Consider the following 26,471-nt stretch of genomic DNA (forward strand, 5'->3'; position numbering starts at 1 on the left):
CCAGCCAACAGCTAAGGGGAGGGCACTGCACAAGGGCATGGATATCAGGAGGCAGGGATCACAGGGGTCCATCTTAGGGGGTGCCCATCACAGAGGCAGTAGCAGAATCTTTGCTGCCTGCCCTCCACACCCCAGAGATAGGCAAACAGATGACAAGTGTGCATGCACACACTCACAAATATACACCTCCCTAGGACCAAATAGATCAGAATTCAGAAGAAAGCCTAGGTGATTTGATTCCAGGGGTTAAAGCAGATGCCTCCGTGTCCCCTAGTGCTGGGCCTGTTTCCAAGAAGGGCCGAGGAGGGGCACCACCAAGTGAGCACTGGAGCCACCCCAGCTGATCTCTGCCATTCATTTATGCTTTCACAGGCCTCCCCACCCCCACTCCCAGAGGCAGAGATTTAGGACGTCTGGAGCCTGGACACCATACCCACTGAAGGGAAATTTACTGCCTCTAGAGAACCAGGGCCTGACTTGAGGTCTTGAATGCATCTTTTTCCCCTTTGCCTCTGCTTTATTAGGTTAATCATTGCTTGAATTGGTTGCCATGGTTTGGGCAAACCCATGGTGACTCTATAATGAAGCCTGAAAGACTTGGATCCCATTTATCATCCTCAGTGTTTGGGAGGCCCAGAGCCTCATTTGCTTCCCCCAGGGTCTGAGTACCACCCTTCTGCTTGGGGCCCCTACGCTCCTTTTGAACGAGGAATGAACAGGTGGCGACTTGGAAGAGAAGAGGAGACCCGCACAGGTGGAGTGAACAGTGTACTGCCCATTCCCCACCATACACACACACACACACACACGCACGCACCCACGCACACACATTTTATTTTCCACTCCAGGATTCCTGACACAGATCAAACACAAAGGCATCTCTTCCATAATTTTTCTTTCTTGAAAGTGAGAGGCAAAGAATGATGTTCAGTTAGAAGGGGTCCATGGCTGTCCTTAAATGGGGGGGGAGGTTGTGTCTCAGCAGATCCAGGTTTCACACCCCTTAATCCATGGGCATAAATTGAGCATAACTGCAGTCCTGAAATGAGTTGGAAATAGATGGGACAAGGCCAGTGGGAAAATAGAGGCATACAGAGGTTTAGCAACATGTTCAAGGTCATCCAGTGATGATAAAGGCAAGGTAGAACCCAGGACCAGTGAAATGTATTATGAAGAAATTACAAATAGACGTGTATAATGAATTCTATGTATCCATCACCCAAATTCAACAGTCATTGACTCAAAGGCAGCTGTATTTCACTCACATAACTATTCACTTCACTCAGCACTACTTCTGTGGATTATTTTGAAGCTAACCTGAGACATCATACAATTTCAACATAAATCCTTCCCCAGTGTTAGATTTTGTTTGTTTTCTATTCAGTGTAAATGTAATAATAGAGTGTAGCAGCTGAGAGCTGCTCTGAAGGCAGATCCTCTAGGTTCAAATCCCACATCTGCTCTTTCCCAGCTGTGTGACCTTCAGCCAGTAACCTAACATCTCTAAGCCTCAGTTTCCTCAACTATAAAAGGATGCAATGACACCTCAGAGGGTAACTGTCAGGATTAAATGAAATTATACAAGTGCTCAGCATCTGTGCCAGGTGCAGTGCAGATGGAGGCTTTTATTTTGTTTCCATATTTGCCACCACTGCACCATCAGCAATGGCTCTAGTCTGGCAGGAAGTCAGCTCTTGGCTTCCAACATCCAGTCTCTTGATGCTGTCTCCTGGCCTAGAGGCAAGAGGCTTGTCACTACCACTCTCTGCCTGGCACCAGACTCTGAGAACACAGACCTCAGCAGAGAGCTTGGTATCAGTGCTGACAGCCTCCAGTCTCTGCCACTCACAACCCTGCTCAGCTCTGCACCACGGACCCCTGGACCAGCAAGACCAGGCCCCATCCCCCTTCACTTCTTGTAACTTTAGGCTTTCTGACCTCTTGGCAGCTGGTTCCAATTATGAGCAGGTTATCAATACACCTACCTTAAAGTTGCATGTATATGTGTGTGCATGCATGTGCCCATGCCTCTGTGTGTGTGCACGTGTGTCTGAGTGTGTGATGTCCCTATGTGCAAACCAGCATGTTCTCATGCTTCTGTGCACTCAGCCTGTGAGAGAGACTCCACTAGGAGACTAAAACTTGCCCTCTTATATTTGTGGTAGATGGACAGAGACCAGATTAAAACTGGTCAAATAAAAGCATGAAGTCATGAGCATGGTACTGAGACCTCCTGGAGACGGTAGGGAGAAATTAAGGTTGGCCAAACGCATTACATTGAGAACAGAAGAGAGAGGCAGGCGGGGGCTCCATGGAAGCTGCAGGAAGGGAAAGGGATGCAGCCTATCTAGTTTCACTGTATAGAGGAGGCCTGAGTCCTAATAATGGCCTCTCAGGTCAGGAATATCCCCTGGAGTAGGAAATGGCACTCCACTCCAGTATTCTTGGCTGGAAAATCCCATGGGCAAATGAGCCTGATGGGCTACAGTCCATGGGGTTGCAAAGAATCGGACACAGCTGAGCACAATATAGGAAGTCCTGATAGCTGATCCGAGAAAGATTATTTCAGGATATCAACCACTCCCCCAGCATCAAAGCTCCAAAGGGTTCTCTTGGGCTGAAAGGGCTCGCTCAAATTTCCCCTTTCCTGGGTGAGTGAGTGAAAGTCACTCAGTCGTGTCTGACTCTCTGCAACCCCATGGACTATACAGTCCATGGAATTCTCCAGGCCACAATACTGGAGTGGGTAGCCTTTCCCTTCTCCAGGAGATCTTCCCAACTCAGGGAATCCTCCTGCATTGCAGGCGGATTCTTTACCAGCTGAGCCACAAGAGAAACCCAAGAATACTGAAGTGGGTAGCCTAATCCCTTCTCCAGCGGATCTTCCCGACCCAGGAATCGAACTAGGGTCTCCTGCATTGCAGGCAGACCCTTTTCTGGATAGCAATAAATTTTTATTGAGCATTTACTATATCTAAGTACAGTTCTAATGCTTTCTGTTAACTAATCTATGAGATCAGATTTATCATTCCATTTTACAAATGATGAACTTGAGGCTGAGAGCAATTAACATGTTACATGTTACCCAGTGAGAGGTGGAGCTGGATTGAACCCAAGCTCTTTTGCCCTGGAGGCAGCAGTCCTAACCACCGTTACACTGCACCACTGCAATGCTCTATTTTTTCCTCTTTTCAAGTTTTGGTTTTGGACATTTTCAAATATGCACAAAATAGAACAGAATCCTGTGTCCTCACGCCCTGTCACTCAGCTCCCAGAGCCATCAAGTCATGATCAACTTTGTTTCATCTGTTCACCCTGCTCCCATCCACCCCAACCCTGCACACACACTTCTATTTTTATTTGAGTGAAATCTTTTAAAACACATCCCAGATATCTACCATCCCACTTGTAAGGACTTCCGTGTCCATGTCTAATAATAGAACATTAAAAACACACTAAGTCAGTTTTTATACTTAATAAAATTAACAATTCTGTGATATGATCTAATATGGCCTGGTGGCTCAGTGGTAAAGAATCTTCCTGCCAATGCAAGAGATGTGGGTTCAATCCCTGGGTCAGAAAGATCCCTTGGAGAAGGAAATTGCAATCTACTCCAGTATTCTTACCTAGGAAATCCCATGGACACAGGAGCCTGGCGGGCTACAGTCCCATGGGGTATAAAGAGCTGGACACAACTTAGTGGCTAAACGACAACATGATCTAATATCCAGTCATATTCAAATGCTTCCAATCATCTTTTTAGACAAAGAACCTCCATCTTAGAATCTCCTCTCTCCCTGCTGAGCAGGTCAGCTGGGCAGTCAGCTGCAGGCCAGGACCAAGGCCATGACCAAGACTGGGCCAGCCCTGACTCCACACCTTAGTGGGACTGGCTTTGGACAAAACAGTTCCTTCCCTTACCTACCAGTCTCACCCCAAAGTGTGGTGACCAATCATGCTGGTTTGCCTAGGACTTTGCCAGTCTCAGAACTGCAAGTCTTGTCCCCACCAAACCCCAATGGTCGGTTCACCCCACAAGGAGCCTGAAAGTCCGTGTCCTCCCAGCCCTCCCTCTCCCTCCTAGCTCCAGTGTGGTGTCACCCACCGAGAGCAGGGGGAGCCTGCCACTGAATTTCAAGAGCCCTCAAAATAACTAATTTATCAAAACCTTTGAGGGGGCCCAGGCATGCCTGGGTCCAGGAAGAAGAAGGCCCAAAGCCCCCAGCAGCCAGCAGAGAATCAGTATCTTTTCACACCCAGGGGGCCAAATTCAGCAGTCTCCTCCCTCTGTCTTTTTCCCCTCTCCAGATCTAATGACAATCCAAAGAGTTCCTGATAGGGTTTTAAAAGATGCTCTTCATTCACCGTCCACCAAGCATGAAAATCTAGCTCGTTTGTCTCCATTCTTCACCCTAAAGGCCTGGCCGGCTTCAGGCCTGCAGCCTCAAACTTGTCACTCACTTTTCAGTTTCTTTTGTTGGATTCGCCTTTATTTCATTCTTCTGTCTCCTCTGGGCACCCTCCTAACCCCCTCCTCACTTCATCCCTGTCCTTCCCCTCCGCCCTCCCCCAGCATTCCCTAGTTCCTCTGTCCACACACAAAAAGCAACAGATCAGTCTGGGAATTTCTTCACAGTCCCCGTGTCCCCTGCCCCCACCCCAGCCTCTTCTCATTGCTTCTAAAGAGTGGGAGGAAAAAGTCAGCAGCAGCTAAAAAAGGACTCAGGTCCAGGAACAGAACTGCCTATTGCTCTGGCTGGAAATGGCCTCAGGGAGCCTTGAGATGGGATGTTGGCTTCACAGCTGTGGAAACCGAAGCCCTGAAAGGGGAAGAGACTGGCTCAAGGTCACAGGCAGAGTTAGTGGCAGATCAGGGTCCAGGGCTGAGTGTTCCAGCTTCGCAGCCTAGACTCACCATGCAGAATTAAGGCTACCCCTCCATGTCCAAGGTACTGAGTTTACTTTTCTTTTATGACTCAGCTTTCTGAGGAGGAGAGGGTCATATCTCAAAGGCAGGCACCATGTCCAGTTCATCCCAGTGTCCCTTGGATGCTTAGCACATGGTAGGCATTCAGTGATGATGCTTTTAATGAAACTGACCTAAAGGAATGCAGGAGCCAGGCTGCTCCCTATTCTCTGGACCTCTTTATCAGTCACTTTTTGGGCTGCAGTTTTTTTGCCAGGCCCAGGATGTTCCCTGGACCCAGGGTGCTTCCTGGACCCGGGGAGAGGGGAGAGTACGTAAGAAGGGTTCTGTGTTTAGCAGTCAGACCCCCTTCCAGCCATTTCCCCTTCCAAGAACGATCAACACTGGGGGAAAGGAGAGGGGTGTACCCGCCCTTCTCCAGGGGCAGGACAAATAGGTCAGAATCATCAGAACCTCAGACAGGGAGAGAGGTAGAATGGGCATCACACCAGGGCAACATGCAACAGGAGGGAGTAAAAGAGAAGGAGGAGGGGAAAGAGAAGCAGGCGGGTTGACAGGGGCTCTGGCTCCATCAGCCCTCAGTGTGCCGCGTGCATGCCAGGCCCTGGGCGAGTTGTGGGAAGAGACAGCCACACGGCCCTCAGGGGGAGGGCCTGGTCAGGTGAAAGGCACACCCCCAGTGCAAGGCTTCTCCTCCCTGACCTGGTCACACCTCTTCCTCAAGGTTCCACCCCTGTGAATGGCACCACCATGAGCGCCCACCTCCCACACTAGAAACCTGGGTGCCCAGCCTCCCCCCGGCCCTGTGGATTTGCCTCAGCAATGTCCATGAAGCCGCCCTGGCTCTCCATCAGCTCTGGACTGCACTGTGCAGACACACAGAGGCCCCTGCCTGCAGCCCGCCTGTCCCCTCTCCCTCTGGTCCAGCCCACAGGGCACAGCCTTGTCTTCTCACTGTAGCTCCTGTCATTCTCCCGGCACAGGAGAGACGAGCTGCCCACCTCTCTTCCGTAGTGTCAACAGCGTGGCTTAGGAGTGGGCTCCCTGGCTTGCATGATAGACCTGCCACCTACAGCGTGGTGACCATAGGCAGCCTCTTTAAGCCTTGATGTCATTTGTGAAATAGAAATAATTGTAATTCTTCTCTCATAGGATCTATAGTAGAATACAATATCCAGCAAGTCTACACTATATACAATATAATAATATACAAAAGTAGGAGCCTGTATGAGACCATCAGTGAAGTTAGCTATGGTGACTGTCATGATTACTGTCCTTTGGTATTTTAAAATTTTTACCATGTTCATATATTACATCAATTATTTTAAAAATTGACCCATCCTTTCTTGCTGATGGAATTATCAAATGCCTGAAAATGGTCAAAATTCTTGGCCTTGTTATTCCGCCTACAGAAATCATCAGAAACTGCATAAAAATGTATCAACAAAAGGTATTTATAATACTATCTTTTAGAATGGCAAAAAGTTAGATACAAATATTCAGTTCAGTTCAGTTCAGTTGCTCAGTCGTGTCCGACTCTTTGCGACCCCATGAATCGCAGCATGCCAGGCCTCCCTGTCCACCACCAACTCCCAGAGTTCACTCAGACTCACGTCCATCGAGTCAGTGATGCTGTCCAGCCATCTCATCCTCTGTCATCCCCTTCTCCTCCTGCCCCCAATCCCTCCCAGCATCAGAGTCTTTTCCAATGAGTCAACTCTTCGCATGAGGTGGCCAAAGTATTGGAGTTTCAGCTTTAGCATCATTCCTTCCAAAGAAATCCCAGGGCTGATCTCCTTCAGAATGGACTGGTTGGATCTCCTTGCAGTCCAAGGGACTTTCAAGAGTCTTCTCCAACACCACAGTTCAAAAGCATCAATTCTTTGGTGCTCAGCTTTCTTCACAGTCCAACTCTCACATCCATACATGACCACTGGAAAAACCATAGCCTTGACTAGACGAACCTTTGTTGGCAAAGTAATGTCTCTGCTTTTGAATATGCTATCTAGGTTGGTCATAACTTTTCTTCCAAGGAGTAAGCGTCTTTTAATTTCGTGGCTGCGGTCACCAACCATAGATAAAAAATTATATAATTATATATTAGACATTATATTTTAAATATTATATTATTAGATATGTATCTAAAAGTTGAATACAAAAGAAATGTTTAGTCATAGAGGACAGATTAGATTATTGTATATTCTAAAACATATAGGGCTTCCCAGGTGGCACAGTAGAATCCACCTATCAATGCAGGAGATGTAGGAGATGTGGGTTTGATCCCTGGGTCAGGAATATCCCCTGGAGGAGAAAATGGCAACCCCCTCCAGTATTAATGCCTGAAAAATCTCTTGGACAGAGGAGCCTGGCAGGCTACAGTCTATAGGATCACAAAGAGTCCGATACCGCTGAGCGACTGATCATGCCCAAGTACACAATATATATTGGATTGTTATATATATTCAAAGGGGTAACTATACCCCATTGAAAATTATGTTGTAAAATAATGCTTCTTAATAGGGGAAATATTCATAATATATTGCTAAGTGGGAAAAACTGGAGTTTAAGCAAGATGCCAGGCAAGGCAACTTGCAAATTACTCCACTACAAAATATCTAGAAACCTGTGGCCTGGGGAGTCAGTTATCCAAGCTGAGAAGGATTATATGCAAAAGAAGAATAAGTGGCATCCAAGGGAGGAGCCTTTCCTCTTGAGTGTGTGAGCTTTGAGTCTTGGACTTGGTGCCGTCAGGGTGATGCCAGAGGGGATGGGGACCAGGGAGGCCTCATCCAGCGGGGTGGGGCAAAGACCCCATGGCACCAGCTGGGGGCTCTCAGAGGTACAGGCATTGGGATGAACACAAACTTGACGCTGTGGTGAGGTGGTCCAAGCCCCGCTGGAGGAGGAGTCCCACGAGGCCACCTGGAGGTGGTGGTAGAGCTTTGAAGGAGGGAAGAACCTCAGGACAAAGAGGCAATGACAGACACCAGAGCCCAGTCACCTGGTTCAAATACCAGCTCAGTCACTCTTAAGAGCTGGTAGATGTCCTTCCATATATGTGCATATATATATATATATATGTATATTACATGGGGGAAGTGATATTCTACTTTTGTCATACTATGCTTGCTTCACTTAATATAGTACAAATATCTTTTGATCTCAGTAAAATATAGATCTACCTTGTTATTTGAATTGTTATGTTAATTGCTTCCATTTTCTTATCTATAAAAAAGCTAGTATCTGACTTGCCATGTTCTCAGGCTTAGAGGACTTTTAAATGAGAAAACTTGTGGGGCCACAGGTGTGCACTGGGGGAGGGGTCTGTGTGTGGGTCATGGCCATCTGCAGATTGGACTTCATTAGCCGTCCTGTCTAGGGGATGAAAGCTCCAAGGAACAGCATGGGCGAGGGAAGGCAGGGCAATGGTGGCAGGACAGAGCGGCCTTCCTGAGCCCCCATCCATCAGCGCTGACAAACCTGGCCCCCTGTGAGGGCTCCAGGCTCAGCTGCTGAGCAACGGCAGGTATGGAGCAGGAGCCCCTCCCTGGGCCCTTGGCACCCTCCTCTTAGGTCAACACACAGAGTGGGCTCTGTCGGCCGGGTTGGGACAAGGAAGATTAATGGAGCAGGTGCGGGCTGGGGCGGGACAATCACCTGGCTACAGGGTGCCTCCTGGAGCCCGACCCAGGCCAAGAACCAAACCGGATGTCACTCAGCCTGGCTCAGACTTGATGCAGCGTAGCTGGCTCAGCTACGGTGCCCCTGCTGCCTACCCTGTCCCCATTTCCACCTGGCCTCATCTGGTCAGTCTCTAATGGGAGAAGCCTCAGAGAGGCTCCCAGCACCCAACCTGTGACACTCAGCTTTAAAATAAATGTTTCTCCTGTTTCTTCAATTGTGGATTAGTAAAACATTATAAATCACCCATTAATCTCACCACCAAGAGATAACCCTGTCAACATTTGGTAGATATTATACCTGTCTTTATCCACACACAGACACCACACACACACACACACACACACACACACACACGTATATGAAGAGAGATCACTCTATACTTCTTTTCTTATGATCTTCTTTTTACACTTAATACATCATTGGCTCAGTGGTAAAGAATCTGCCTGCCTATGCAGGAGACAGATGCAGGAGACTCAGGTTTGATCCCCGGGTTGGAAAGATTCCCCAGAGGAGGAAATGGCAACCCACTCCAGTATTCTTGCTGGGAAATCTCATGGACAGAGGAGCCTGGTGGGCTACAGTCTGCTGGGAGTCACAAAGAGTCGGGCATGACTTAGCAACTGAGCTTGACCACATTATGGACATCTTTTGGTCTTAATGAAATATAGATCTATCTCATCATTTTGGGCTTTCCCTAGCTCAGCTGGTAAAGAATCTGCCTACATTGCAGGAGACCCCGGTTCAATTCCTGGGTTGGGAAGATCCCCTGGAAAAGGGATAGGATACCCACTACAGTATTCATGGGCTTCCTTGGTGGTTCAGATGGTAAAGAATCCGCCTGCAATGCTGGAGACCTGGGTTCTATCCCTGGCTTGGGAAGATCCCCTGGAGGAGGGCATGGCAACCCACTTCAGTATTCTTTCCTGGAGAATTCCCATGGACAGAGGAGCCTGGTGGGCTACAGTCCATGGGATTGAAAAGAGTTGGACCCAACTGAGTGACTAAGTACAGCATACATCTCATCATTTTAATTACTACATATATTCCAAGTATTCAGGCATAGTATCATAATTTTTAAAGTGTTTTTTGATGTAAACCACTTTTAAAACCTTTAGTGAATTTGTTACAATATTTTTTCTGTTTTCTGTTTTGTTTTATTGGCCAAGAGGCATGTAGGATTTTAGCTCCCCGACCAGGGATCAATGTGCACCCCCTACAGCAGAAGCGGAAGCCTAACCACTGTACCACCAGGGGAGTCCCGAGCATAATCATATATTTAATGTCAGCTTCCTTACTGGACATTTAAGTCTGTCCAAATTTTGTCCTTTATAAATAACACCAAGATGAACATTTTAATACATATATTTTTTCATTATTTCTTTAGGAAAATGTCCTAGAAGTAGAACTTATAGGTCAAAGCATGTGTATTTTTAAAGGCTTTTGATACATACTGCTAAAGGGTTAGACTTGTGTTTATTGGAGCCTGTGGCCTGTCCATCCCACACTTGGGTAAGGGAGAGAGGTAGGATGGGGGTGCCCTGCGGACAGAGGTTGGAAATAAGGCCGACCAGCATGGACTCCACCCTCCAGGGGGCTGTCATCCAGGTTCCACCTGGGAAAGAAGCTATTGAGTAGGAAGATAAGAAGCCCCATGGGCTTGGGAGGTGAGCCCTGGGAGCAGCATAGAAGTAAGAGTAGAGAGGAGAAAATCTTCAGGGGAGATGAAGTCAGAGAAGGCTTCTCAGAGGGGGTGACATTTCTCCCAGCCTTGAAAGGGGAGAAGGATGCGTTTATTCAGCAGGAGTATTCACCAGGTAGGGGACAGGAGAAGTACAGCACATTTCTGGGGGAGGTGAGAGATGGAGGCAGCCAGAGCCTACCCTCAGCTGTAGCCACAATCCCCCACCATGTTATTTGACTCTTTGGGAGGGCAGAGCCTTGCCCCACGGCCAGACCTGTTGTGACAGCCAAGGTCGCCTCCCACACTTAGCTTTGTCACCCTGAGCAACTCACTGAATGACTCTGCCTCTCAGTTTTCCCATCTGCAAATGGGGGGACGACAGTTATATCACTCTCACACAATAGCTGCGGGGACTGAGTGAGAGGCAGGGGGCAGGTCTTTGTAAGTTGTGGCTAGTTTAAGAGATTAATTTTTTAATTAAAAAATTATTGGAGTAGAGTTCATTTACAATGTTGTGTCAGTTTCTGCTGTACAGCAAAGTGAATCAGTGATACATAAACATATATCTACTGTTTTTGAGATTTTTTTCCCCATACAGGTTACTACAGAGGATTGAGTAGAGTTCCTTGTGCTATACAGTAGGCGCCTTTTATCTATTTTATACGTAGTAGTGTGTATATGTTAAAGAGATTAATTTTTTTAATAGAGGTTGCTTTCTAGTTTTCTGTCCTAAAAGTTCTGGGTTCTAGGCTATTCAGTCTGCCTATATGACACAGAGGGGGCTTCCCCCGTGGCTCAGTGGTAAAGAATCCTCCTGTAATGCAGGAGCTGTAGGAGACACGGGTTCAATCCTTGGGTTAGGAAGATCCCCTGGAGAAGGGCATGGCAACCCATGCCAGTATTCTTGCCTGGAGAATCCTATGGACAGAGGAGCCCGGCAGGCAACAGTCCATAGGGTCCCAAAGAGTCGGACCCGACTGTAGCGAGTTAGCATGCACACACACATATGACACAGAGACTCAACAGATTAACCGAGAACTCCCAGGAGCAGCTCCCAGAGGCTAAAAGAAGGGAAAGAAAACGGACAATTATTGAGAGCCTATTAACTGCCGCTGCTACTGCACGTTCACACTCCTATCATTTATTGTATCTATATAGAATCCCTGAGATGTAGAGTTATTGGATAGTATTTGTCCCAGGTGACAGGTGAAGAAACTGAGGCTCGTAGTATTCAGTAACTGACTTTGGTGGGCACGGCTGGTGGGCAGCCAGGATTCAACTACAGGTCTGTCTGACCTTCCCAGAGCCCTTATTCCCTCCCTGGGCCAGGATGTCACCAGAGCTGAGATTACTTTTCAGCATCACTTATTAATAGGATAGGAGCCCTTTGGATTATAAGCAGGGTCTGCAGGACCGGGGAGTGTTGGGTCTGGGGCTGTGGAGATAGAAGGCAGGGACTCTCATAGGCTCTCCACCCCTCCTAACACCACCACTAGTCTCCTCTGCATGGGGCAGCCAGCTGGTGACCCGACCTTGTGCCTCTGACAATGATTTAACCACACTGGTGGGGGGTTGGGAGCAATCTATAAAGCTGTCAATGGGGGAAGGGCTTTAACTCCAGCCTCTTGGCTCAGCCACTGGTTGGGGGGTGGGAGCAAGAGGACCTAAGGAGAGCCCAGGCACCTCTGACTGCGCTTGTGTTTCCTGCATGGGTGTCCACTGTAGAACACCAGGACCCACAGAGCCCATAAAGTTCTGTGTCTTCTCCACTCTAGGTTCAGGTTCCAGGAGTGTAACATGGGGCAGTTCTGAAATACTCAATCGTCTCTTCTGTCCCATCTGGGCAGAGTCAAACTGGCCACAGAATATCGTAGAAATCACCCTGGTCTGGGAATCCAGAGACCAGGGTTCGCATCACAGCTTCCCCACCATCTCTGCAGAGGCCCCAGGACAAGTGTTGCCAGGCCAGCAGGCTGCAACTTGATGGAGATGGCCAAGGGGCACTGCAGCCCCCTGGAGAGGCCATGCACCCCTAAAAGAGCCAACGGCCACTTAAGTCCAGCTTGTGACTCTCATGCAACAACAAAGACCTTTTCAAGAAAAGCTAGAAATTCCAACTATTATGTGAAGTCTTCCCAATGTCAGCAACTGCCTAGGAACAAAAAAATCAAATGAAAAAGAGAATGAGAAAAAAAGAAGAATGGAACACAGAAAGTCTACACGTAGCCTAGGCTGGAGTTTGTCATTTAGATGCAGACACCATGAAGACCAGAGGAACCACTATTAGATACTCTCTGCTCCATGCTCAGTCATGTCTAACTCTTTGCGGCCCCAGGTGACCCACCAAGCTCCTCTGTCCATGGAATATACTGGCAAGAATACTGGAGTGGGTTGCATTTCCTCCTCCAGGGGATCTTCCCAACCCAAGGATCAGACTCCTGTCTCCTGTGATTCCTGCATTGGCAGGAAGGTTCTTTACCACTGAGTCACTTGGGAAGCCCAGATACTGTCTAGAATAACCCTTTTTGTTTCAGATGGGGAAACTCAGGCCAGACTGGGGAGAGAGGCATAACCTGGTTAAGGTCATAGGGTGAGTTAGTGGCCCGGCTAGGCAAGAAATCCAGGTCTTCGGCTCCCAGTCTGTGCCACTGTCGTAACTGGCCTGGCTAGGAGGACCTGGGGAGGTGTTGGAGACTCTGAGCAGGAAGTGAGGGAAAGAAAACTGAGATGCTCCTTCCCTGTAGGCTCACTGAGGCCCCTCCAGTCCTCTGTGACTCCCGGAGTCCAGCACCAGGGGGCTCCTCGTCACCTTTTCCACTGCCGCTCCCTCCCTGTTCCATGCCAACCACACGAGGCAGGTGCGGAACAGATGGGGCACCCTTGACCTGTCAGGGAGTTGACTGATAAACCACTATCTGTGGTGTATAGCAGAGGAGTATCTCAATAAATACTGATTTCTAAACCAATTAAGGAGCTTCCCTAGTGGTGGTAGTGGTAAAGAATCCACCTGGAATGCAGGGGCCGCAGGAGACTTGGGTTCGATCCCTGGGTTGGGAAGATCCCCTGTAGGGGGGCATGGCAACGCACTCCAGTATTCTTGCTGGGAGAATCCCGTGGACAGAGGAGCCTGGGGTTAAGGTCCATAGGATCCCAAAGAGTTGGACATGACTGAAGCAACTTAGCACATACAAACCAATTAAGAAATTAGACCAAGCAAAACAGATGGAGACCAAATATCACATTTACTTCACATGAAGCAAATCCTGAAGAACAAGGCTCATGGCTACAGGTAAGTGAGCATCCTTGTGGAAACCTAGAACTAGTCAGACTCACCGACAAAGTCACAGACAAGTGTGCACCGTCACCAGCCTCCCCTACACACTGGGGCACAGCAGAAACATGTGTTCCTGGCAGGCAGTTTATACCCAGAGTAAAGGGCTGGGCCACACAAGTCTGACTCACAATCAGGTAACCCACTTGCCATTTCCTGGAGCAGAATGAGGGAAAGAGGGACTTCCCTGGTGATCCAGTAGTTAAAGGTCTGTCTGCCAATGCAGGGGACATGGGTTGGATCCCCAGGGAAGATTCCCCGTGCCTTGGGGCAATTAAGCCCTCAAGCCACAACTATCGAAGCTCACTTGCCTAGAGCCCATGCTCTGCAAAAAGAGAAGTCCATGCACTGCAGCTAAAGAGTAGCCCTCACTGCAACTAGAAAATGCCTGAGTAGCAATGAAGACCCAGAACCATCAAAATTAATTAATTAATTAAAAAGAATTAGGGAGAGAGAGAGAAGAGAGGCCAGCTGTATTATGCTGATGGCACTCCCTACACACAGAAAGAAACATCAAGATTCCATTGTGTCTCTGTTTTGATAGTGAAAGTGAAGTCACTCAGTCCCGTCCGACTCTTTGTGACCCCATGGACTGGCTCCTCAGTCCACGGAATTTTCCAGGCAAGAGTACTGGAGTGGGTTGCCATTTCCTTGTCCAGGGGATCTTCCCGACCCAGGGATTGAACCGGGTCTCCCGCATTGCAGGCAGACACTTTACCGTCTGAGTCACCAGAGAAGCTGGTCTCTGTTTTGGGCTTAGTACTATTCTTGTTATTCTCCCAGTGTTTGCTCTGCAGTTTGTTATCACACATCACAGTCTGCCATCAAATTATATTATATTGTTTCATGTATAAGAACCTTAGAGCCGTACACTTCCATTCTGCATACCATTGTTGTCATGCATTTTCTACATATATTATGAACCTCCAAATATTGCAGTTTTACTTTTACTTTATACAGTCAATTATCTTTTATACCAGCCAACTACCTTTTTAAAAAATACTTTCTATTTACTCCAACGTTTATCATTTCTTGCTCTCTTCATTCCTTTGTGTAGATCCAAGTTTCTACCTGGTATCATTTTCCTTCTCCCGAAGAATTTTCTATAACCTTTCTTACATAGGTCTACTGGCAACAAATTCTATCCCCTTTCATTTGTATGAAAAAAAAAAAAAATCTTCATTTTGAAAACTGCTTTCCCTGGAAAGAGAATTCTAGATTTAATAGGGTTTTTTCTGTTCCTTTCAGCACTTCAAAGATGTTGTTGAATTCTCTTCTGATCTGCCTAGTTGCTAACGAGAAGTCTGTGTAGCTGTTATCTTTGTTCCTGGGTACATAACGTCTTTTTTTAATTTCTCTGACTGCTTTCAAGATCTTGCCTTTATTGCTGGTTTCAGCAATTTGATTATAATGTTCCTTGGTGTTTATCCTGCTTGGGGTTCATTGAGATTCTTTGGTCTGTGTATTTACAGCTTATCAAATTTGAAAAGATTTTGCCTGTTACTTCTTCAGATGTTTTTGCTGTTTCTACTTTTCTCCTTCTGGAACTACAGTTTCACGTGTGTCAGACTATGTGATATTGTCCCATAGGTCACTGAGACTCGATTTTTTTTTCAATGTTTTTCTCTCTTTGCTTCATTTTGAACAGTTTCTTAGGCTATGTCTTCAAGTATATAAATCTTCTCTTCTGCAGTGTCTAAATAATTGTTCATTCTGTCCAATGAAATTTTCATTTCAAATATTTTTCATTTCTGGGAATTCATTTGGGGCTTTTACTATTTACTTCCTCCTTATGTTCATGTTTTCCTTTAAATCATTTAAACATAATAAGTACATTTTCAAGAATTATTTTAGTATCCTTAAATACTAACTCCATCATCTCTGTCATTTCTCAATACATTTCCATTTATTTAGTTTTCTTCCAGTTATGGGTAAAATTTTTCTGCATCTTTGCATTTCTATTCATTTTTGATTGAATGCTGCACAATGTAAGTTTGCTTTTGAGTACTGGATTTTGTTGTAATCCTTTAAAGAGGATTGCACTTCACTCTGGCATGCCATTAAAAGACCAGGATGAACTTTTAGAAACTTGTTTTTAAAGGTAAGACTAGAGTAGCTTTTCTTCTAGAGGTAGTTTAGTCCTACTATGAAATATGACCCTCCGGGCATCTGTCATCACATTTATAAGATGCCTCATATATTCAACAATGCTGTGAATACTGTGCAGATTTGGGGGCTTTCTCTACACAGATCCCTCCTCTCCATTACTCTGCCCTGCAAATCCTGGCCACCTCAATTTCCTGAACTCTAGTCTCTGTCTCATCAATTCACAAGACCATCAGTCTCTGTTTAGTTTCCTTGTCTGTACACCACAGATCAGAATCACCTCCTGGCATAAGCCAGGTGCTTATGGGGCTCATTTCATTTGTTTCCCTTCTTTCAAGGATCATAATCCAGTGCTATCTGTTGTCTATTGTCTAAAAACTGTTGTATCATATGTTTTATCCAGTGTTCTAGGTAAGTCTGTCTCTGTTACTCCCTCATGGCTGGAAGAAACCTAGAAAGAAATATTAGGAGTGAGGAAATGTTCTACCATTAACAGTTCCTGTATAAGAATGAGCAAGAATGAGGACCTGGACCATTTTAGGCTCATACCTGGGCTAAGGAGTGTTCTATTTGATTATCTAGCTACCAGGCTGTGTGGTACAATGGAGAGAATCGTAGAGCAGGGATCTCATTCTGCCCCTCACTATCTGTAGCAGCATTTAAAATTTTATCTCCCCCACATCCTTTCCCTCCTTCTCCTGGTCACAGTACCCACCTTCCTTTGGAGAATTCCATGTGGTTCTGCTTGGGCTGCAATCATGCATGTTGCCCAGCTCTGCAGGAGACAGTGATGGGGATGTGATCCCTGCCCAGCTAGTCAGACCTCTGTATCCCTCTACCTTGGTTACTTATTCAGGGATGAGGACCTGACCCAAGTTGCACCAATCACACCCATCTTTAAGATATTTACATGGATGCTAGGAGTAAAAAGCTTTTTTCTAGAAGCATCACTGTCTGAATAGTGGTAAGCCTTCAGTTTTCTGCAGCCACATCCCACTCCTCTCCCCATTCTTAGAGTAAAGAAGATCAGGGAAGAAGGGGTCCTCGAAACATGAGTGACGTCTCTGCAGTCCCAGAGGCTGGCTCCACCTCTGTACTTTCTGTTTATATGAACCAGTCAATTCCCTTTTTTACTGGTTTGAGTGGGTTTTCTGTCACTTTCAACAACAACAACAAAATCTGCCTATTTACCTTCAATTTCTAGGTCTTGGTCCTGGTGTCTTCAAAGTGCACTGCATACACTCCAAGGGGGCATAGGATGATCCATCAGAGAGTGGGAAGGAAGCATAAGATCTCCTAATTATGAGCAGGCATTTTTCCAGTGCAAAGACCTATATCTGCATGGCAGAATAGCATGTGGAATGGCATGAAGACTAGATTCCATACTCCATGAAGCCAAGACCGGGATCTGCTTCATCCTTATCTTCCCCCACCGTGAGCTTGTGGTCTGACTCATAGCTGACATCAAATAAATGGTTGCTGGTCTTACTACACTAACTATACAGGAGTTCATACAGCATGGTTCTGGGTTCCCGACATAACTCAAAGAGCAACTTTTACAATGTCTGGAGCCCTACTTGGCATGAACCTTGAATTCCAAATGAAACAGAACCTTCAGAGGGAAGAGTGATGGCATGTACATCACAATCCTGGAAAGGGCCTGGGAGAAGCTTCTGCTGGTGGCTCATGCCATTGTTGCCATGGAAAACTGATGGCTGACATCAGTGTCACACTCCCCGGGGATACTGGCCACCCGGCTATACTGAAGTTTGCTGCTGCCAGTGGGGCCACTCCGATTGCTGGCTGCTTCACTCCTGGAACCTTCACTACTCAGAACCAGGCAGCTTTCTGGGAGCTGTCTTTCACAGCTGGTTATTGGTTATTGATCCCTAGGCTGACTGCCAGCCTCTCACAGAGGCATCTTATAGTCACCTGCCCACTGTTACCCCATGTAATGAAGACACTCTCCTGTGCCATGAGGACACTGCTATCACATGCGCCAGCAAGGGAGCTCCCCCAGAGGGTCTGACGTGGTAGATACAGGCCCAGGAAGTTCTGCAGATGCCCGGCACCATCTGCATGCCCATGGGAGGCTGTGCACAATCTCTTACTTCCGCAGAGGTCCTGAACAGATGGGAGAGGAAGAGCAGACTGTGTTACAAGGAGGAATTTCAGGGTGAATAGACTGCTCCAGTTCCTGGACTCACTGCTATGTGTGCTTAGTCACTCAGTCATGTCCAACTCTTTGTGACCCCATGGACTGCAGCCCGCCAGGCTCCTGTGTCCATGGGGATTCTCCAGGCAAGAATACTAGAGTGGGTTGCCATGCCCTCCTCCGGAGGATCTTCCCAACCCAGGGATTGAACCCAGGCCTCCCGCATTGCAGGTGGATTCTTTACTGTTTGAGCCACCGGGGTAGCCCATTCTGAAGTTGCAGGTGGGTCTGAAGGCACAGGGCCCTGCCATGCCTATTCAGTTCCTAATGGAAGATAGAGCCCTCAGCCTGTAGCTCAAAATGGGTTTACAGCTCCCACTGCTCAGGCCACTGAATGGATAGGAACAACCACTGAGTGGTCTTAAGCTATACTTTCCCAGCCTCTTAAAGAGAAAATAAAACTAAGATTGATTAAAAATAAGTTTCTAAAATAAATAAATATTTGTTGGATAAACAAATGAATAGGGAAAAGACAGGAGTGTATAAATATGTGTTTATAGAAGGATTAGGATACATAGGCAAGCAAATTCAGAAGAGTGATAATATGCATCTTGGTGAGGCAGGGGCCTGGGAATCCCTTACCTGGGATTTTTCTATGCTAAAGAAAAAGGAGATTTCTATGATAAGGGATTCTCTTTGCTGGAGAAAGACTGAGCAGTGCCGCTCGTTCCAAGTCTTCTTCAATAGTCAGTATGAGATGCTAGAGACCTAGGGAGTGAGGAAGGTGCTGACACAAGAGGAATTTAAGAGATGGAACTACCTTGGTTACTGAGCAGGATGACAATGGGGTGTGGGAGAGGTTCTGGTCACAAAGGAGGGTGAGAGGTATCAAGAGAGAAGTGAATCAATGAGGACCCAGGAACTTCCACTTTGGGAGCCTGGGACAGAAGATTTCATGGTGAGAAGAAAGTTTGGAAGAAACAAGAGTTCAGTTGTGGGTCTCTTGTGTTTTTGAGTTGAGATGTCCAGGTGGATGTATCTTATAGGTTGTGGGATTTATCAGTGATGGAAATAAATTTGGGAGTCCTCAGGAGAGAGATAAGATCAAAACAATAAGACTGGTTATAGATGAGAAGGTTAAGGAATGAACTCCAGGTACAGCCAGAGGATGGGACAAACCCTGCAAAATTACAGTACTACAGTCATCTAGGGAACCTGTATTTTCTAAATATAAACACACACACATCCATACCCACACACACACCCACACACAAAACCCTGGCAGCAGAGACCCAGGCTGGACTCATTGGAAGATGCACACAGAATACTCAGAGTAGGGAAAGATTAGGGAGAGACTGGAGTCCTGAAAGCAAAGAAGTCTGAATATAAAAAGAAAGGGCTTTCAACACAGTGAAATGCCACTGGAGGTGAAAAATAGAGACTAGAAATGGGTATATGGGAAGGAAATACAGAGTGAACTCTTCTATTTTCTAAATGGTGTTCTTAAGTCAGCCACCAGCCTCAACACCTCCTAGAGTATTGAAATGCCTGACACCATGCAGAATAACCGATTAGGAAGTGCTTTATCAGCTGTGATTACTGTCTTTTCCCTCTCTAAGCTTCTTTGACTACTTCAGCCTGTGCAGATCACCCCCTTCTTGAACCTCCCACTCTACCTCCCTCCCCAAGTATCTCATTGACTGGAGAATCCTCTGAAGACGTGACTCAGGCTTGCGTTCCCTTGCTAGCCTCCTCTCCTGCAGCATCCTGAAAGCAGGGCTGGACCAAGGAGCAGGAGGGAGCAGGAAGCCCCCAAAGCCCACAGTGATCCCTGCCTGGTCAGTGGTGAGTGGTGGGGCTTAATCTTAGCCGGTCCCCTAGTGAGCACTTTCTCAGTTTGCTTTAATTTCTCCAAGGTTTGGGGTGGCTGTGAGAGTGAGGGATGGGAGTTGGTGCTGTCCCACCCTTGGGCCCAAGCTCCCCTGGGACCAAAGCTCCCCTAAAAGCCTCCATTTGACAGAAGAAACAGATGCTGTTCCCGGTTTGGAAAGGGCACTGGCAGAGGGGTCTCTATAATCCCAAGTACTGCTCCCTTCCAACCAGAGCTCCCAGGTCCCTGAGCCTCAGAAAGCTAATTTTCAGGCGTCTGGCCTGGAGAGATCAATTCACCAGGGTAGGGAGAGTGGGGCCAGAAAGGAGCCACAAAGGGGCAAGCTGTGTGGCCTCGAGGCAGGACAGCCTTTCAAGGCTGATTTGCTCTGGCTGGCCTGGAGGAAGCAAATGATAATTTCCTTCCAAAGGGGGTCTGCGGCCCTTCCTGCCAAGTCCAAAGAGGAAAGCAGGAGACTGAACTTTCTTGTTACCTTGGGACCACCATCATCTTCCCCCTCCCTTAGGCTGCTCACACTTTCAGGGACCCCAGTGGCCACCCCACAAAGCACAGAAAGCAGGTCTGTCCAGTAGAACAGTAGATCTCCACTTTGCCCCTAATCCCCACTAAGCAGTTGGGCAACCAAGGTTAAGGGCAACCAGACTGATGTTGCCACGCCTGCCACTCCAGGGCCAGGGCTGGAAGGGCCTAGAGGAGAGGTGTTCCTTTTCAGTTCTCTTAATCCTCCTGGGTTAGACCTAGGAGAAATCAGTATCTGTTGCAAACACTTGCTAACACCCCACCCCTTTCCACTCCCACCCCACCCACTCCTCGATTATCTCAGCTTCCAGCCCCAAAGCCCTCAGTCACCCCAATACCTAGTTGAGGTTTAAAACATTGGTTATTGAATCATATTTCATTTTAGAATTATCTTCTACTTTTCCTATTTGCATTTAGGATAGAAACTTTTCTTTTTAAATCTAAACTTAAATAATACACTCTAAATAAATTTTAAGATAAAAGATTAATAGTTTAGCAGCGTGTGCATGAATTCCTGATGATTCAAGTCTAGGAAATCCCCGTCTGAGAGGGGTTCAGAGAGGCTAGGACTTGCCTTGGGGGAGTTGCACCACCCATGTGTCTCCAAGGAAGGAGGTCTGTCTGCCCAGAGCCTCCAGGGACCTGGAGATTCCCTGGCAGACCCTCTGGCCTAATGGAATGAATTAAAACCCCCAGTTCCACCTCTCCAGCCTTCAAGCCTATCTCCCATGCCCCCTAGGACTTTGTTTCTCCTGGCTTGGGTGGGAGCCTACACACACACACACCCTCTCCCTTTCTTTCCCCTCCCTTTTTCTCTAAGCTGTGAGGCCCCTTGGGAGCTCCTTTGTAAGGTAATTGGATTTCTCCCCTTGTTAGTTTGCAATGAAAATGTCATCTATTCTGGGCCACCTCCAGGGAGGGGCACGCTCCCATTCAGGGAGCTGGCCCAGAGCTGTGAAGCTATTCAGGACTCCCAGCCTCCAGCCGGCAGCTGCGGTTCCCTGACAATGCACTCCTTCGCTTCTGCCCCACCAGTGCGCCTAGCTCGGAAGTGGCCTTGACAGGGCCAGGGCTAGGGGGCTGGATTCTAAGGCTCCAAGATCACCACCACCCATCCCACAAGTAGGCACTGGTGGAATATGATTTTAAGAGTACTCCCCATATTTTAAGGTGGTGGAGGGAAGTTCTCATAATACACGTTCTAAGGCTCTAGGGCCCTTATAAAGCAGACCCTAGGTTGGGAAGACCCCCTGGAGGAGGAAATGGCAACCCACTCCAGTATTCTTGACTGGAGAATCACATGGACAGAGGACCCTGGCAGGCTATGGTCCACGGGGTCACAAAGAGTTGGACATGACTAAGCGACTAAGCAAGCAGAAGAAGCAGACTGAGAGAGACTGCAAAGGGCAGATGCTGGCACACAAGGATGGATACATTGACCTTCCCTAGGAGATCACTGTAAGTGGTAGAGTCAATCAAACCAGAAGCCATGGTGGAGACTTGGAGCTACCCAACCTTGGCTGGAACCACGGACAAGCACAAACTGCTTATCCTCAGAGTTCTCTAGCTAGAAAGATGAGATGGGGGGGAAATGGATCACAATGTACTCAGGCATCTGGCTGAGTACTTCTGGAGGACCATGAGGGCAAAGTGAAAAAAATGCTGGATGCTGTTACTCACTCCCTTCACTGGGAATCTCTCCTTCTTCCTTTTTCTTCTGCTTTCTCATGCTAATTGGCCTCAAGCTTCTCACCGTGGCTCATTTCCCTTTCTCTCTCACTTGCACACTCCTCCTGGCGGGTTCATCTATTGCTGAGGCTTTAACTCTCAGGCTGACCATTGCCTCCAGAAGCGGAGCTCCTTTCCTGCCAGCTGCCCGTGGAGCCTCTCTAGTGGCATCATCTGCATCGCCATAAAGATGATGACGATTTTCATGACTGAGCGCCTCCTGTGGGCCCCGCTGTCCTGGCCCTCTGAGTGGGCACTTGCCCTCCACAGAATCTACCACTCCTGTGACTGAGGTACTGTCACTTCCCCCGGGGCGGAGACAAGTTACAGGACCTGCCCAAGGTCACCACAGCTGGTAAGTGAGGGGGTCAGGATTCACACCCAGGCAGTCTGTCTGCACAGTCTGTGGCCACAACCACACTCCAGCTTCGAAACAGACCTTCTGCTCCTCTGTTAGCCCTTTGCCTATCAGAAGGGCCACTACTCACCCCCTCAGAAAAGCCGGGGTCATGGGGGTCATCCTCAGCCCCCACCTCCTCCTCCTGCCCACATCCAGCCATCACCAACCCTGTCGAGCCCCTCGTCAGACTCTTTCCAGTCCATTCTTGTTACGGACTGAATGTTCGCGATGATAGTGAAGGACAGGGAAGCCTGGTGTGCTACAGTCCACGGGGTTGAAAAGAGTCAGACACGACTTAGCGACTGATCGACAGCAACAAGCAAGTCCAGTGATTTTCTTATAGCAGGTTTGGGTATAGTTCATTCTGGGTTGATACCCTCAGAAATGCAGTGTGCTCTTTTCTTCACACATAGCTTCTAATCTTTATTTCAAGAAAGTTTTCTTAAGTAATAATGTTAAGTATTCTGTACTCTTGTTTTGGTTTTCTTCTTCAGGGATATGTTGGATCTTCTTTTTCCATTTTGATATCTGTCACTTTTGTTTCTGTTAACACATGTCTGTTGTGTTTATTCACTATGCTCCTTCTGTTGTAGTCTTAATTTATGAAGTGATGTTTTTCCTTTTGTTTCTAATTCTCTCCTGGAGGTCTGCCATCACATTTCAGATTTTTCTAATACTAATTTAAGTTAATCTTTCATGTTTTATATCAATTTCTTAATGCATTTTTTTAACCACTCTGAGATAACAGGCCATAGTTGTATACTTCTTGATGTAGGCTTGTCTTTCTGCCATGCTTTTGTTGAGGTAGCAACAGTATTCTGATCCTTGTTCTCTTTTTTTCTTTCTTATAATATATTCGAGCAAGATTTGACCTCAATATTTTTATTGTTTATTTCTCTGTAAAAGTTTTCCTGAACCTTATGAAGAAGGCATGATTCAGAATGTTTTTTATTACTACATAAATCTCTATTCTGTTGTTTTTATATAGTGTTAAAAATACAGTGTGTTGATTACTAAGAGATTTCCCAGTTCTGTCTCCCTTGCCCTATTTTTACTTGGATCAAGTCTTTACTTCATCTATATTGTTCCTGTCCTGAACAATTTTTATTCCACTCCAAGCCTTTAATGATAGTCTTTGCATTCCTCTGTTAGAGTTGTTATTAGGGATCACTATTTATCAATAGCAGGAATTTATCAGTACTATTTTTGGCCGTTATTGATCAAATTGTGTGATCTTTGTCTTTTAAATTATTCTTCACTTAATCATAAATTTCCTAATTTAAAATTTTGTATACTCAGAATTCTTGCATCTATATTCTTAAGTGCAATTGGTCTCTAGTTATTTGGTTCATATTCATCAAGTTTTGTTATTAAGATCATGCTTGCCTATAAAGTGGATTGGAGGAACTTTCAGTCTTTTAAAATAACCTAGAATAATCTGAGTAACAATGGTTCAGTGTTTAAAAATTTAGTTAGAACTCAACATTTCTTCCACCTGGCCTACACTAGACCGAATTTCTCAGACTCTCTTACTGTTAGGGTTCAGTTCAGCTCAATTCAGTTCAGTTGCTCAGTCGTGTCCGATTCTTTGCGACCCCATGAACCGTAGCACGCCAGGCCTCCCTGTCCATCACCAACTCCCGGAGTTCACTCAAACTCGTGTCCATCGAGTCGGTGATGCCATCCAGCCATCTCATCCTCTGTCATCCCCTTCTCCTCCTGCCCTCAATCTTTCCCAGCATCACGGTCTTTTCAAATGAGTCAGCTCTTAAGTATTGGAGTTTCAGCTTCAGCATCATTCCTTCCAATGAACACCAGGACTGATCTCCCTTCAGATGGACTGGTTGGATCTCCTTGCAGTCCAAGGGACTCTCAAGAGTCTTCTCCAACACCACAGTTCAAAAGCATCAGTTCTTCGGTGCTCAGTCTTTTTCACAGTCCAATTCTCACATCCATACATGACCACTGGAAAAACCATAGTCTTGACTAGACAGACCTTTGTTGGCAAAGTAATGTCTCTGCTTTTGAATATGCTATCTAGGTTGGTCATAACTTTCCTTCCAAGGAGTAAGCGTCTTTTAATTTCATGGGTGCAGTCACCATCTGCAGTGATTTTGGAGCCCCCCAAAATAAAGTCTGACACTGTTTCCACTGTTTCCCCATCTATTTCCCATGAAGTAATGGGACCAGATGCCATGATCTTTGTTTTCTGAATGTTGAGCTTTAAGCCAACTTTTTCACTCTCCTCTTTCACTTTCATCAAGAGGCTCTTTAGTTCCTCCTCACTTTCTGCCATAAGGGTGGTGTCATCTGCATATCTGAGGTTGTTGATATTTCTCCTGACAATCTTGATTCCAGTTTGTGCTTCTTCCAGCCCAGCGTTTCTCATGATGTACTCTGCATATAAGTTAAATAAGCAGGGTGACAATATACAGCCTTGACGTACTCCTTTTCCTATTTGGAACCAGTCTGTTGTTCCATGTCCAGTTCTAACTGTTGCTTCCTGACCTGCATACAGGTTTCTCAAGAGGCAGGTCAGGTGGTTTGGTATTCCCATCTCTTTCAGAATTTTCCACAGTTTATTGTGATCCACACAGTCAAAGGCTTTGGCATAGTCAATAAAGCAGAAATAGATGTTTTTCTGGAACTCTCTTGCTTTTTCGATGATCCAGCAGATGTTGGCAGTTTGATCTCTGGTTCCTCTGCCTTTTCTAAAACCAGCTTGAACATCTGGAAGTTCACAGTTCACATATTGCTGAAGCCTGGCTTGGAGAATTTTGAGCATTACTTTACTAGCGTGTGAGATGAGTGCAATTGTGCGGTAGTTTGAGCATTCTTTGGCATTGCCTTTCCTTGGGATTGGAATGAAAACTGACCTTTTCCAGACCTGTGGCCACTGCTGAGTTTTCCAAATTTGCTGGCATATTGAGTGCAGCACTTTCACAGCATCATCTTTCAGGATTTGAAATAGCTCAACTGGAATTTCATCATTTCCACTAGCTTTGTTCGTAGTGATGCTTCCTAAGGCCCACTTGACTTCACACTCCAGGATGTCTGGCTCTAGGTCAGTGATCACACCATCGTGATCATCTGGGTCATGAAGATTTTTTTGTACGGTTCTTCTGTGTATTCTTGCCACCTCTTCTTAAAATCTTCTGCTTCTGTTAGGTCCCTACCACTTCTGTCCTTTATTGAGCCCATCTTTGCATGAAATGTTCCCTTGGTATCTCTAATTTTCTTGAAGAGATCTCTAGTCTTTCCCATTCTATTGTTTTCCTCTATTTCTTTGCATTGATCACTGAGGAAGGCTTTCTTATCTCTCCTTGCTATTCTTTGGAACTCTGCATTCAGATGCTTATATCCTTCCTTTTCTCCTTTGCTTTTCATTTCCCTTCTCTCCACAGCTATTTATAAGGCCTCTCAGATAGCCATTTTGCTTCTTTGCATTTCTTTTTCTTGGGGATGGTCTTGATCCCTGTCTCCTGTACAATGTCACGAACCTCCATCCATAGTTCATCAGGCCCTCTATCAGATCTAGTCCCTTAAATCTATTTCTCACTTCTACTGTATAGTTATAAGGGATTTGATTTAGGTCATACCCAAATGGTCTCATGGTTTTCTCCACTTTCTTCAATTTCAGTCTGAATTTGGCAATAAGGAGTTCATGATCCGAGCCACAGTCAGCTCCCTGTCTTGTTTTTGCTGACTGTATAGAGCTTCTCCATCTTTGGCTGCAAAGAACATAATCAATCTGATTTCGGTGTCGACCATCTGGTGATGTCCATGTGTAGAGTCTTTTCTTGTGTTGTTGGAAGAGGGTGTTTGCTATGACCAGTGCGTTCTCTTGGCAGAATTGTTAGGGTACCAGGAGACTAAATTTGTGCTAATGGAATGGGGCAAAAGCAGACCCCTTCCATTTCTGGGGCAGAAAACCCTCCAATTTTCCATCCTCCTTGCCCTGTCTTTTGCAATGATCCCAGTAGCTATCCATTAAAGATGGCGGAGACACAGGATAGAAGAAACAGGGATTCCTGAATTACCATTGGGAA

The 26,471-nt window shown here is 46.4% G+C and overlaps 1 pseudogene; it reads left to right on the top strand.

The window, feature by feature from the left end:
* Positions 1 to 17,311: 17,311 nt before the first annotated feature.
* LOC147342980 (small ribosomal subunit protein uS2B pseudogene) lies at positions 17,312 to 17,909 on the top strand (annotated as a pseudogene).
* The last annotated feature ends 8,562 nt before the right edge of the window (positions 17,910 to 26,471 follow it).

Source organism: Bos grunniens, chromosome 28 (genome assembly GCF_055505025.1).
Source record: "Bos grunniens cultivar Pamir isolate PY7600 chromosome 28, Bosgru_T2T1.0, whole genome shotgun sequence".
In the NCBI taxonomy this organism is placed as follows: domain Eukaryota; kingdom Metazoa; phylum Chordata; class Mammalia; order Artiodactyla; family Bovidae; genus Bos; species Bos grunniens.